This window comes from Phyllobates terribilis, unplaced genomic scaffold (genome assembly GCF_046119375.1).
Source record: "Phyllobates terribilis strain yellow unplaced genomic scaffold, ASM4611937v1 Scaffold_236__1_contigs__length_3049075, whole genome shotgun sequence".
Lineage (NCBI taxonomy): Eukaryota > Metazoa > Chordata > Amphibia > Anura > Dendrobatidae > Phyllobates > Phyllobates terribilis.
The window spans coordinates 2164590-2178493 of record NW_027362996.1 but is presented as its reverse complement, the minus strand read 5'-3'; the positions used below and the strand labels follow the sequence as shown (position 1 = coordinate 2178493).

At 45.9% G+C, this 13904-nt stretch overlaps 8 non-coding genes and 1 pseudogene across 8 annotated transcripts; all 9 read right to left on the bottom strand.

The window, feature by feature from the left end:
• Positions 1-3242: 3242 nt before the first annotated feature.
• LOC141215813 (U2 spliceosomal RNA) lies at positions 3243-3433 on the bottom strand. The gene has a single exon (XR_012284866.1). It is a non-coding gene; the product is annotated as a U2 spliceosomal RNA (small nuclear RNA).
• Positions 3434-4548: 1115 nt separating this feature from the next.
• Positions 4549-4739, bottom strand: LOC141215812 (U2 spliceosomal RNA). The gene has a single exon (XR_012284865.1). It is a non-coding gene; the product is annotated as a U2 spliceosomal RNA (small nuclear RNA).
• A 1115-nt stretch (positions 4740-5854) lies between these two features.
• On the bottom strand, positions 5855-6045 carry LOC141216561 (U2 spliceosomal RNA). Its single transcript, XR_012285589.1, has one exon. It is a non-coding gene; the product is annotated as a U2 spliceosomal RNA (small nuclear RNA).
• Positions 6046-7160: 1115 nt separating this feature from the next.
• On the bottom strand, positions 7161-7351 carry LOC141215811 (U2 spliceosomal RNA). Its single transcript, XR_012284864.1, has one exon. It is a non-coding gene; the product is annotated as a U2 spliceosomal RNA (small nuclear RNA).
• Positions 7352-8466: 1115 nt separating this feature from the next.
• Positions 8467-8657, bottom strand: LOC141216701 (U2 spliceosomal RNA). Its single transcript, XR_012285724.1, has one exon. It is a non-coding gene; the product is annotated as a U2 spliceosomal RNA (small nuclear RNA).
• A 1115-nt stretch (positions 8658-9772) lies between these two features.
• On the bottom strand, positions 9773-9963 carry LOC141215810 (U2 spliceosomal RNA). Its single transcript, XR_012284863.1, has one exon. It is a non-coding gene; the product is annotated as a U2 spliceosomal RNA (small nuclear RNA).
• Positions 9964-11078: 1115 nt separating this feature from the next.
• LOC141215809 (U2 spliceosomal RNA) lies at positions 11079-11269 on the bottom strand. The gene has a single exon (XR_012284862.1). It is a non-coding gene; the product is annotated as a U2 spliceosomal RNA (small nuclear RNA).
• Positions 11270-12384: 1115 nt separating this feature from the next.
• On the bottom strand, positions 12385-12566 carry LOC141216716 (U2 spliceosomal RNA). The gene has a single exon (XR_012285738.1). It is a non-coding gene; the product is annotated as a U2 spliceosomal RNA (small nuclear RNA).
• A 524-nt stretch (positions 12567-13090) lies between these two features.
• LOC141216915 (U2 spliceosomal RNA) lies at positions 13091-13206 on the bottom strand (annotated as a pseudogene).
• Positions 13207-13904: the final 698 nt, after the last annotated feature.

The following is a 13904-nucleotide window of genomic DNA, read 5'->3' as shown; positions in this document are numbered from 1 at the left end:
TTGTGGTCAGAAAAGATGTTACCTGTTAGATCCACTTTATTCACTTTAAAACTCTGTGATGTCAGAACAAAGTCAATTCTTGATTTTAGAAGATTGTTCTCCCAAGTGTATCCTGGTTCAGAGGTATTCTTTACTCTCCAGACATCATTCAGGCAAGTATCGTCGATTAGATTTTTTAACTGCATCTCAGTTTTGTCTTTCCTTCTAGTACCTGATGTCCTATTTTCATCAGACCGGATACAATTGAAGTCACCGCCAACCACAGTTGGTGTAGGACCAGGTATAAAGAGTTTGATGATATCTAATAAACTGGATCTTTCCTCTTTAATCGGAGATGCATAAACATTAATCAGCTTGAACTCGGATCCACAGTAACTCACATTAACAACTAGTGCACGTCCAGGTTCAACTTCAGTGAACGAGGTAACCTTAAAGTCTTTGTTTTTAAACAGGACGCCAACACCAGTAGCACGCGATCCATTTTCACCGGACCAGATGGAAGGTCCGTTCGCCCAATCTTCCCTTAGTTTGTTATAGTTAGGGTCATGGTCAATGCCGCATTCTTGAAGTAAAAAAATATCAGCATCTAAAGTCATCAGGTAAGAAAATAAAGCAGCTCTCTTGACAGAGCCCTTTAAACTCCTCACATTTAGTGAGGCAATTTTGAGTGTAGCCATAAATCATTTAAACAGAGCTTGAGTCCGTATCTGACATGAATCCGACCGGGGTAGAGGGACCCGCAGAAACGTCCGTGTCTGAGAATTCCTCGATGTTCACCGGATCAGATGGGTTTACAGGTTTAGGAACTGAGATGATCGGTTTAGGTGAGTAATTAGGGAGGACTATTTTCAAACGCCCAGCAGGTCTTTTGCTGGCGCTCTCTCCCTTAAACAAACTCGACTTCTCCTTTTTCCTTTTCCTCAAAACCTCCACGTCAATGTTAATCTCCTCCTCCTCCTCCTCACCACCAGCCTCCTTAGAAGACTCCTCTCCCATCTCCACTTCAGACTCAGCTGGATTCTCCTCCACCACATGACCATCTGGACTCTCCGACCAATCCTTGAGAACAATGCTATCCCCAGGCGGGTCCCCAGCAGTGTCCTTGGGCGGATCCCCAGAAGGGTTCCCGGGAGGGTCCTTGGATTTGTCTGTTTGTTCTTCAGGACTGGACCGCTTCGGAGGGGCTCCCCCCCGAGCTGCATCTGCATAGCTGAAGGTCTTTTTTCTCAACGGACAATCCCGAAAAGAGTGCCCAGGGATACGGCAGATATTACAGATCATCTGATTTGGGCAGTTCAGAGTGACATGTCCTTTTTGATAGCACTTCTTGCAAAGAGCGTTCTCCTCCTTGCAGCTCTCAAAGGAATGCCCAAAGTCCATACATTTTCTGCAGAAGATAGGCATCCCTGGATAGAACAGTCTTCCTCTCTCTCTGCCAATCAGGAAGCTCTGAGGCGGATGAATGAGTCCACCAATTCCCAAACCTTCTCTCAGCTTCACGATGAACTTGTATTTTCCGGTCCACAACCTCTCAGAGTTCATGATTTTGTGAGAAAAGTGGACCTCAGAGCAATAGTTATGCAGAAACGCAGCCACATCCTTTTCAGAGACATGCGGATTGCTCATATGAACCCCCACAGACTTCTCTTCTGCCAGGCAGAGGGTCACAAAACACAGTCCTTTAAGATCTTCCTCCTGAAGTCTCAGCTTGATCTGATGGTAAAAATTCTGAGATGCCACTTCAGAGGTCAGGATAAGCACAAAGCGTCCAGGAGCATCTTGAAGTGCCAGAATGTTCTCCCTTTTCACCTGCAGGATCTCAAGCAGGACCTTCCTCACGAAGAAAGACAGGGAGAACTTGTCACGGGCTCGCTCTTCAACTTCAATCTTGAAAGAGTTCTTGATCTTCAAGTCGCCAGCTCCAGCAGAACGGAGAGTAGCCGATGTCGCCATCGCCATATTCAGATAAGTCGATCGCCTTCTTGGTTCTCTTCAGCACGCACACCCCCTATAGCAGCAGGAGGCTTAAGACAGTAGAACTGCCGATGCCTCAAGGCCGAGGATGCGATAGGCTTTGGAGTCTTCCAGCAACAACACTTGGTCGTAGCCAAAAGGCCGAGAAGCGATAACCAGAATTGGTTTCAAACTACGGAGCCACCCAAGGATCCTAAAAAGTCCATTTGTGGAGATGAGCTCCTGGACTCCCGTTAAGAAGACATGTTGTCAACCTCTAGATCCCTTACATGCCTGCACTTTTCGGCTTGCTGCTGCTGCAATCCACGCGTTTTAGATCTGCATAACTCCACCTCTTTAAACACAGCACCTTCACCCCCTGCTGTTCCCACCCGCCTCAACACCGTTGGAAGGGAGGAGAACCAATTAAGGCGGGGGGTGGGGTGGAACGAGCAGCTGTCTACCCTTAGCAGGAGGGCTCCTGATTACATACCTCTCCTGCTGCTGCTGCTGCTGGCTGTCCAGCAGCAGACTGAAGGTGGCTGCTGCTGTGCACAGGTATATAAAGGCTCAGAGCCTATTATGACACGCGCAGCCAGCGTTCCATTGCCACATTCCATCTACTGCAGGCAGGATACCTGGCTGGCTGAATGTCGCTGAGAAGGTCACAGAGACCGCCATAAGCAACAGTTTAACAGAATGCCACAGACTAATCAACCAAACTTTTTGGGTTGGGTTCTCTTTTATAGTCTGCAGGCATTAAATGAAAGAAGTCAGTGTTCCAGCAGAAGGAGACAACGTTTCAGAAAAGGCATTGTAGCAAACCAAAAAAGAAATTTTAAGCGCAGCAGAGTAACCAGCGCACATACCTGTTAGCTCAGGTGAGTTTAAAAGGCTGCTGTTGATAACAAGGGCATTTGCTAAATAGATGGTGTGTGTGCAACAATATACTGAAAGGTCAATTATATTGTGCAGCTTATCTCACCACCTGTAGTTATTTAGGTGAAAGCTCCAAAATGCTTGCCTAATATGTCTGTTTATCCAAAAGGAAGTAAAAAGGGAGAGCTAGAAAGATAGCATTGCATCACATTACATGGCAATGCAATGCACAGTTGCTGAAGTTGAACCAAAATGAGCTTGTAATCTGGCTTCTGCAACTTTGAACATGAAAAATCCAATGAGGAGAAGAAAAGCAAAGCCAAAGAGTCCATCCCCAAATCCGACAAACAAGCAAAATGAACAAAAAACATTGAATTCAATTCTTTCTGATTTTAGAAACTGCATTAAAGAAGGGGTGCACCGGTCCTGGAGATACTGCAATACCAGGTCAATGCGTGGAGTGGACAGAGCAAGCTCTTTTTCCATCTCCCTGTTCTAAAAATCCATTTAATATATGGTCCCCAGATAGGGGACGTATCAGATATTAAACTGATAAGAACAGATACTACACTTGATCTTAGCCAAAAGGCCGAGAAGCGATAACCAGAATTGGTTTCAAACTACGGAGCCACCCAAGGATCCTGAAAAGTCCATTTGTGGAGATGAGCTCCTGGACTCCCGTTAAGAAGACATGTTGTCAACCTCTAGATCCCTTACATGCCTGCACTTTTCGGCTTGCTGCTGCTGCAATCCACGCGTTTTAGATCTGCATAACTCCACCTCTTTAAACACAGCACCTTCACCCCCTGCTGTTCCCACCCGCCTCAACACCGTTGGAAGGGAGGAGAACCAATTAAGGCGGGGGGTGGGGTGGAACGAGCAGCTGTCTACCCTTAGCAGGAGGGCTCCTGATTACATACCTCTCCTGCTGCTGCTGCTGCTGGCTGTCCAGCAGCAGACTGAAGGTGGCTGCTGCTGTGCACAGGTATATAAAGGCTCAGAGCCTATTATGACACGCGCAGCCAGCGTTCCATTGCCACATTCCATCTACTGCAGGCAGGATACCTGGCTGGCTGAATGTCGCTGAGAAGCTCACAGAGACCGCCATAAGCAACAGTTTAACAGAATGCCACAGACTAATCAACCAAACTTTTTGGGTTGGGTTCTCTTTTATAGTCTGCAGGCATTAAATGAAAGAAGTCAGTGTTCCAGCAGAAGGAGACAACGTTTCAGAAAAGGCATTGTAGCAAACCAAAAAAGAAATTTTAAGCGCAGCAGAGTAACCAGCGCCCATACCTGTTAGCTCAGGTGAGTTTAAAAGGCTGCTGTTGATAACAAGGGCATTTGCTAAATAGATGGTGTGTGTGCAACAATATACTGAAAGGTCAATTATATTGTGCAGCTTATCTCACCACCTGTAGTTATTTAGGTGAAAGCTCCAAAATGCTTGCCTAATATGTCTGTTTATCCAAAAGGAAGTAAAAAGGGAGAGCTAGAAAGATAGCATTGCATCACATTACATGGCAATGCAATGCACAGTTGCTGAAGTTGAACCAAAATGAGCTTGTAATCTGGCTTCTGCAACTTTGAACATGAAAAATCCAATGAGGAGAAGAAAAGCAAAGCCAAAGAGTCCATCCCCAAATCCGACAAACAAGCAAAATGAACAAAAAACATTGAATTCAATTCTTTCTGATTTTAGAAACTGCATTAAAGAAGGGGTGCACCGGTCCTGGAGATACTGCAATACCAGGTCAATGCGTGGAGTGGACAGAGCAAGCTCTTTTTCCATCTCCCTGTTCTAAAAATCCATTTAATATATGGTCCCCAGATAGGGGACGTATCAGATATTAAACTGATAAGAACAGATACTACACTTGATCTTAGCCAAAAGGCCGAGAAGCGATAACCAGAATTGGTTTCAAACTACGGAGCCACCCAAGGATCCTGAAAAGTCCATTTGTGGAGATGAGCTCCTGGACTCCCGTTAAGAAGACATGTTGTCAACCTCTAGATCCCTTACATGCCTGCACTTTTCGGCTTGCTGCTGCTGCAATCCACGCGTTTTAGATCTGCATAACTCCACCTCTTTAAACACAGCACCTTCACCCCCTGCTGTTCCCACCCGCCTCAACACCGTTGGAAGGGAGGAGAACCAATTAAGGCGGGGGGTGGGGTGGAACGAGCAGCTGTCTACCCTTAGCAGGAGGGCTCCTGATTACATACCTCTCCTGCTGCTGCTGCTGCTGGCTGTCCAGCAGCAGACTGAAGGTGGCTGCTGCTGTGCACAGGTATATAAAGGCTCAGAGCCTATTATGACACGCGCAGCCAGCGTTCCATTGCCACATTCCATCTACTGCAGGCAGGATACCTGGCTGGCTGAATGTCGCTGAGAAGCTCACAGAGACCGCCATAAGCAACAGTTTAACAGAATGCCACAGACTAATCAACCAAACTTTTTGGGTTGGGTTCTCTTTTATAGTCTGCAGGCATTAAATGAAAGAAGTCAGTGTTCCAGCAGAAGGAGACAACGTTTCAGAAAAGGCATTGTAGCAAACGAAAAAAGAAATTTTAAGCGCAGCAGAGTAACCAGCGCACATACCTGTTAGCTCAGGTGAGTTTAAAAGGCTGCTGTTGATAACAAGGGCATTTGCTAAATAGATGGTGTGTGTGCAACAATATACTGAAAGGTCAATTATATTGTGCAGCTTATCTCACCACCTGTAGTTATTTAGGTGAAAGCTCCAAAATGCTTGCCTAATATGTCTGTTTATCCAAAAGGAAGTAAAAAGGGAGAGCTAGAAAGATAGCATTGCATCACATTACATGGCAATGCAATGCACAGTTGCTGAAGTTGAACCAAAATGAGCTTGTAATCTGGCTTCTGCAACTTTGAACATGAAAAATCCAATGAGGAGAAGAAAAGCAAAGCCAAAGAGTCCATCCCCAAATCCGACAAACAAGCAAAATGAACAAAAAACATTGAATTCAATTCTTTCTGATTTTAGAAACTGCATTAAAGAAGGGGTGCACCGGTCCTGGAGATACTGCAATACCAGGTCAATGCGTGGAGTGGACAGAGCAAGCTCTTTTTCCATCTCCCTGTTCTAAAAATCCATTTAATATATGGTCCTCAGATAGGGGACGTATCAGATATTAAACTGATAAGAACAGATACTACACTTGATCTTAGCCAAAAGGCCGAGAAGCGATAACCAGAATTGGTTTCAAACTACGGAGCCACCCAAGGATCCTGAAAAGTCCATTTGTGGAGATGAGCTCCTGGACTCCCGTTAAGAAGACATGTTGTCAACCTCTAGATCCCTTACATGCCTGCACTTTTCGGCTTGCTGCTGCTGCAATCCACGCGTTTTAGATCTGCATAACTCCACCTCTTTAAACACAGCACCTTCACCCCCTGCTGTTCCCACCCGCCTCAACACCGTTGGAAGGGAGGAGAACCAATTAAGGCGGGGGGTGGGGTGGAACGAGCAGCTGTCTACCCTTAGCAGGAGGGCTCCTGATTACATACCTCTCCTGCTGCTGCTGCTGCTGGCTGTCCAGCAGCAGACTGAAGGTGGCTGCTGCTGTGCACAGGTATATAAAGGCTCAGAGCCTATTATGACACGCGCAGCCAGCGTTCCATTGCCACATTCCATCTACTGCAGGCAGGATACCTGGCTGGCTGAATGTCGCTGAGAAGCTCACAGAGACCGCCATAAGCAACAGTTTAACAGAATGCCACAGACTAATCAACCAAACTTTTTGGGTTGGGTTCTCTTTTATAGTCTGCAGGCATTAAATGAAAGAAGTCAGTGTTCCAGCAGAAGGAGACAACGTTTCAGAAAAGGCATTGTAGCAAACCAGAAAAGAAATTTTAAGCGCAGCAGAGTAACCAGCGCACATACCTGTTAGCTCAGGTGAGTTTAAAAGGCTGCTGTTGATAACAAGGGCATTTGCTAAATAGATGGTGTGTGTGCAACAATATACTGAAAGGTCAATTATATTGTGCAGCTTATCTCACCACCTGTAGTTATTTAGGTGAAAGCTCCAAAATGCTTGCCTAATATGTCTGTTTATCCAAAAGGAAGTAAAAAGGGAGAGCTAGAAAGATAGCATTGCATCACATTACATGGCAATGCAATGCACAGTTGCTGAAGTTGAACCAAAATGAGCTTGTAATCTGGCTTCTGCAACTTTGAACATGAAAAATCCAATGAGGAGAAGAAAAGCAAAGCCAAAGAGTCCATCCCCAAATCCGACAAACAAGCAAAATGAACAAAAAACATTGAATTCAATTCTTTCTGATTTTAGAAACTGCATTAAAGAAGGGGTGCACCGGTCCTGGAGATACTGCAATACCAGGTCAATGCGTGGAGTGGACAGAGCAAGCTCTTTTTCCATCTCCCTGTTCTAAAAATCCATTTAATATATGGTCCCCAGATAGGGGACGTATCAGATATTAAACTGATAAGAACAGATACTACACTTGATCTTAGCCAAAAGGCCGAGAAGCGATAACCAGAATTGGTTTCAAACTACGGAGCCACCCAAGGATCCTGAAAAGTCCATTTGTGGAGATGAGCTCCTGGACTCCCGTTAAGAAGACATGTTGTCAACCTCTAGATCCCTTACATGCCTGCACTTTTCGGCTTGCTGCTGCTGCAATCCACGCGTTTTAGATCTGCATAACTCCACCTCTTTAAACACAGCACCTTCACCCCCTGCTGTTCCCACCCGCCTCAACACCGTTGGAAGGGAGGAGAACCAATTAAGGCGGGGGGTGGGGTGGAACGAGCAGCTGTCTACCCTTAGCAGGAGGGCTCCTGATTACATACCTCTCCTGCTGCTGCTGCTGCTGGCTGTCCAGCAGCAGACTGAAGGTGGCTGCTGCTGTGCACAGGTATATAAAGGCTCAGAGCCTATTATGACACGCGCAGCCAGCGTTCCATTGCCACATTCCATCTACTGCAGGCAGGATACCTGGCTGGCTGAATGTCGCTGAGAAGCTCACAGAGACCGCCATAAGCAACAGTTTAACAGAATGCCACAGACTAATCAACCAAACTTTTTGGGTTGGGTTCTCTTTTATAGTCTGCAGGCATTAAATGAAAGAAGTCAGTGTTCCAGCAGAAGGAGACAACGTTTCAGAAAAGGCATTGTAGCAAACCAAAAAAGAAATTTTAAGCGCAGCAGAGTAACCAGCGCACATACCTGTTAGCTCAGGTGAGTTTAAAAGGCTGCTGTTGATAACAAGGGCATTTGCTAAATAGATGGTGTGTGTGCAACAATATACTGAAAGGTCAATTATATTGTGCAGCTTATCTCACCACCTGTAGTTATTTAGGTGAAAGCTCCAAAATGCTTGCCTAATATGTCTGTTTATCCAAAAGGAAGTAAAAAGGGAGAGCTAGAAAGATAGCATTGCATCACATTACATGGCAATGCAATGCACAGTTGCTGAAGTTGAACCAAAATGAGCTTGTAATCTGGCTTCTGCAACTTTGAACATGAAAAATCCAATGAGGAGAAGAAAAGCAAAGCCAAAGAGTCCATCCCCAAATCCGACAAACAAGCAAAATGAACAAAAAACATTGAATTCAATTCTTTCTGATTTTAGAAACTGCATTAAAGAAGGGGTGCACCGGTCCTGGAGATACTGCAATACCAGGTCAATGCGTGGAGTGGACAGAGCAAGCTCTTTTTCCATCTCCCTGTTCTAAAAATCCATTTAATATATGGTCCTCAGATAGGGGACGTATCAGATATTAAACTGATAAGAACAGATACTACACTTGATCTTAGAGAAAAGGCCGAGAAGCGATAACCAGAATTGGTTTCAAACTACGGAGCCACCCAAGGATCCTGAAAAGTCCATTTGTGGAGATGAGCTCCTGGACTCCCGTTAAGAAGACATGTTGTCAACCTCTAGATCCCTTACATGCCTGCACTTTTCGGCTTGCTGCTGCTGCAATCCACGCGTTTTAGATCTGCATAACTCCACCTCTTTAAACACAGCACCTTCACCCCCTGCTGTTCCCACCCGCCTCAACACCGTTGGAAGGGAGGAGAACCAATTAAGGCGGGGGGTGGGGTGGAACGAGCAGCTGTCTACCCTTAGCAGGAGGGCTCCTGATTACATACCTCTCCTGCTGCTGCTGCTGCTGGCTGTCCAGCAGCAGACTGAAGGTGGCTGCTGCTGTGCACAGGTATATAAAGGCTCAGAGCCTATTATGACACGCGCAGCCAGCGTTCCATTGCCACATTCCATCTACTGCAGGCAGGATACCTGGCTGGCTGAATGTCGCTGAGAAGCTCACAGAGACCGCCATAAGCAACAGTTTAACAGAATGCCACAGACTAATCAACCAAACTTTTTGGGTTGGGTTCTCTTTTATAGTCTGCAGGCATTAAATGAAAGAAGTCAGTGTTCCAGCAGAAGGAGACAACGTTTCAGAAAAGGCATTGTAGCAAACCAAAAAAGAAATTTTAAGCGCAGCAGAGTAACCAGCGCACATACCTGTTAGCTCAGGTGAGTTTAAAAGGCTGCTGTTGATAACAAGGGCATTTGCTAAATAGATGGTGTGTGTGCAACAATATACTGAAAGGTCAATTATATTGTGCAGCTTATCTCACCACCTGTAGTTATTTAGGTGAAAGCTCCAAAATGCTTGCCTAATATGTCTGTTTATCCAAAAGGAAGTAAAAAGGGAGAGCTAGAAAGATAGCATTGCATCACATTACATGGCAATGCAATGCACAGTTGCTGAAGTTGAACCAAAATGAGCTTGTAATCTGGCTTCTGCAACTTTGAACATGAAAAATCCAATGAGGAGAAGAAAAGCAAAGCCAAAGAGTCCATCCCCAAATCCGACAAACAAGCAAAATGAACAAAAAACATTGAATTCAATTCTTTCTGATTTTAGAAACTGCATTAAAGAAGGGGTGCACCGGTCCTGGAGATACTGCAATACCAGGTCAATGCGTGGAGTGGACAGAGCAAGCTCTTTTTCCATCTCCCTGTTCTAAAAATCCATTTAATATATGGTCCCCAGATAGGGGACGTATCAGATATTAAACTGATAAGAACAGATACTACACTTGATCTTAGCCAAAAGGCCGAGAAGCGATAACCAGAATTGGTTTCAAACTACGGAGCCACCCAAGGATCCTGAAAAGTCCATTTGTGGAGATGAGCTCCTGGACTCCCGTTAAGAAGACATGTTGTCAACCTCTAGATCCCTTACATGCCTGCACTTTTCGGCTTGCTGCTGCTGCAATCCACGCGTTTTAGATCTGCATAACTCTACCTCTTTAAACACAGCACCTTCACCCCCTGCTGTTCCCACCCGCCTCAACACCGTTGGAAGGGAGGAGAACCAATTAAGGCGGGGGGTGGGGTGGAACGAGCAGCTGTCTACCCTTAGCAGGAGGGCTCCTGATTACATACCTCTCCTGCTGCTGCTGCTGCTGGCTGTCCAGCAGCAGACTGAAGGTGGCTGCTGCTGTGCACAGGTATATAAAGGCTCAGAGCCTATTATGACACGCGCAGCCAGCGTTCCATTGCCACATTCCATCTACTGCAGGCAGGATACCTGGCTGGCTGAATGTCGCTGAGAAGCTCACAGAGACCGCCATAAGCAACAGTTTAACAGAATGCCACAGACTAATCAACCAAACTTTTTGGGTTGGGTTCTCTTTTATAGTCTGCAGGCATTAAATGAAAGAAGTCAGTGTTCCAGCAGAAGGAGACAACGTTTCAGAAAAGGCATTGTAGCAAACCAAAAAAGAAATTTTAAGCGCAGCAGAGTAACCAGCGCACATACCTGTTAGCTCAGGTGAGTTTAAAAGGCTGCTGTTGATAACAAGGGCATTTGCTAAATAGATGGTGTGTGTGCAACAATATACTGAAAGGTCAATTATATTGTGCAGCTTATCTCACCACCTGTAGTTATTTAGGTGAAAGCTCCAAAATGCTTGCCTAATATGTCTGTTTATCCAAAAGGAAGTAAAAAGGGAGAGCTAGAAAGATAGCATTGCATCACATTACATGGCAATGCAATGCACAGTTGCTGAAGTTGAACCAAAATGAGCTTGTAATCTGGCTTCTGCAACTTTGAACATGAAAAATCCAATGAGGAGAAGAAAAGCAAAGCCAAAGAGTCCATCCCCAAATCCGACAAACAAGCAAAATGAACAAAAAACATTGAATTCAATTCTTTCTGATTTTAGAAACTGCATTAAAGAAGGGGTGCACCGGTCCTGGAGATACTGCAATACCAGGTCAATGCGTGGAGTGGACAGAGCAAGCTCTTTTTCCATCTCCCTGTTCTAAAAATCCATTTAATATATGGTCCCCAGATAGGGGACGTATCAGATATTAAACTGATAAGAACAGATACTACACTTGATCTTAGCCAAAAGGCCGAGAAGCGATAACCAGAATTGGTTTCAAACTACGGAGCCACCCAAGGATCCTGAAAAGTCCATTTGTGGAGATGAGCTCCTGGACTCCCGTTAAGAAGACATGTTGTCAACCTCTAGATCCCTTACATGCCTGCACTTTTCGGCTTGCTGCTGCTGCAATCCACGCGTTTTAGATCTGCATAACTCCACCTCTTTAAACACAGCACCTTCACCCCCTGCTGTTCCCACCCGCCTCAACACCGTTGGAAGGGAGGAGAACCAATTAAGGCGGGGGGTGGGGTGGAACGAGCAGCTGTCTACCCTTAGCAGGAGGGCTCCTGATTACATACCTCTCCTGCTGCTGCTGCTGCTGGCTGTCCAGCAGCAGACTGAAGGTGGCTGCTGCTGTGCACAGGTATATAAAGGCTCAGAGCCTATTATGACACGCGCAGCCAGCGTTCCATTGCCACATTCCATCTACTGCAGGCAGGATACCTGGCTGGCTGAATGTCGCTGAGAAGCTCACAGAGACCGCCATAAGCAACAGTTTAACAGAATGCCACAGACTAATCAACCAAACTTTTTGGGTTGGGTTCTCTTTTATAGTCTGCAGGCATTAAATGAAAGAAGTCAGTGTTCCAGCAGAAGGAGACAACGTTTCAGAAAAGGCATTGTAGCAAACCAAAAAAGACATTTTAAGCGCAGCAGAGTAACCAGCGCACATACCTGTTAGCTCAGGTGAGTTTAAAAGGCTGCTGTTGATAACAAGGGCATTTGCTAAATAGATGGTGTGTGTGCAACAATATACTGAAAGGTCAATTATATTGTGCAGCTTATCTCACCACCTGTAGTTATTTAGGTGAAAGCTCCAAAATGCTTGCCTAATATGTCTGTTTATCCAAAAGGAAGTAAAAAGGGAGAGCTAGAAAGATAGCATTGCATCACATTACATGGCAATGCAATGCACAGTTGCTGAAGTTGAACCAAAATGAGCTTGTAATCTGGCTTCTGCAACTTTGAACATGAAAAATCCAATGAGGAGAAGAAAAGCAAAGCCAAAGAGTCCATCCCCAAATCCAACAAACAAGCAAAATGAACAAAAAACATTGAATTCAATTCTTTCTGATTTTAGAAACTGCATTAAAGAAGGGGTGCACCGGTCCTGGAGATACTGCAATACCAGGTCAATGCGTGGAGTGGACAGAGCAAGCTCTTTTTCCATCTCCCTGTTCTAAAAATCCATTTAATATATGGTCCCCAGATAGGGGACGTATCAGATATTAAACTGATAAGAACAGATTTTTTGATTGAAGCTGCATCCAAGGCACTGAAAAATGTGACCGAAGTCACACCAAAACAGCGCACGAGGTGAGGATTCATGTGGACCCTTCCCGGAGGAGAGGGTTCCCAATAAACCATCCCCATCCCTCCGAGCCAGAAGGCCACAGCGAGGGTCAGGGATCTCCGATGCTCTCCCTAGCCGAAGCCGGAGAAGAGCCGTTTTCGTGCTCCCAGCTTCCATCTAGGCTGCCACCCTAGTGGAGCTGGAGCCTGTGTTGGTTTCTCAGCCCAAAGCTGACCGGACCTCCGACCGGGTTTATAAAAATTCCCCTTCCTAGCCCGGAGGCCAGGAATAGGGGGGGTTGCTCAGAAAGTATGATTGGCAAAGGTGCGGCGTGCTACGAAGCCAAGTCTTTCTGGGGTTCCCAGTCCCAGTAAGCTTGGACTCCCACCAGGGCGCCTACTCCTGGGGCACATTGCTCCAAAGCCCTCACACTTACCCAGCCTAGTGACTTCGATCCTGGAGGGCCATGTTTTCCATCAGATAACTCTATGAGCCACCTGGCGTACTAACAAGTGCACCAAACCAGTGTGTAATATGCATCAATTTACTAGGGCAGCCCAAGGACAAAACTGCCTTTTCAAAAGATACTACACTTGATCTTAGCCAAAAGGCCGAGAAGCGATAACCAGAATTGGTTTCAAACTACGGAGCCACCCAAGGATCCTGAAAAGTCCATTTGTGGAGATGAGCTCCTGGACTCCCGTTAAGAAGACATGTTGTCAACCTCTAGATCCCTTACATGCCTGCACTTTTCGGCTTGCTGCTGCTGCAATCCACGCGTTTTAGATCTGCATAACTCCACCTCTTTAAACACAGCACCTTCACCCCCTGCTGTTCCCACCCACCTCAACACCGTTGGAAGGGAGGAGAACCAATTAAGGCGGGGGGTGGGGTGGAACGAGCAGCTGTCTACCCTTAGCAGGAGGGCTCCTGATTACATACCTCTCCTGCTGCTGCTGCTGCTGGCTGTCCAGCAGCAGACTGAAGGTGGCTGCTGCTGTGCACAGGTATATAAAGGCTCAGAGCCTATTATGACATGCGCAGCCAGCGTTCCATTGCCACATTCCATCTACTGCAGGCAGGATACCTGGCTGGCTGAATGTCGCTGAGAAGCTCACAGAGACCGCCATAAGCAACAGTTTAACAGAATGCCACAGACTAATCAACCAAACTTTTTGGGTTGGGTTCTCTTTTATAGTCTGCAGGCATTAAATGAAAGAAGTCAGTGTTCCAGCAGAAGGAGACAACGTTTCAGAAAAGGCATTGTAGCAAACCAAAAAAGAAATTTTAAGCGCAGCAGAGTAACCAGCGCACATACCTG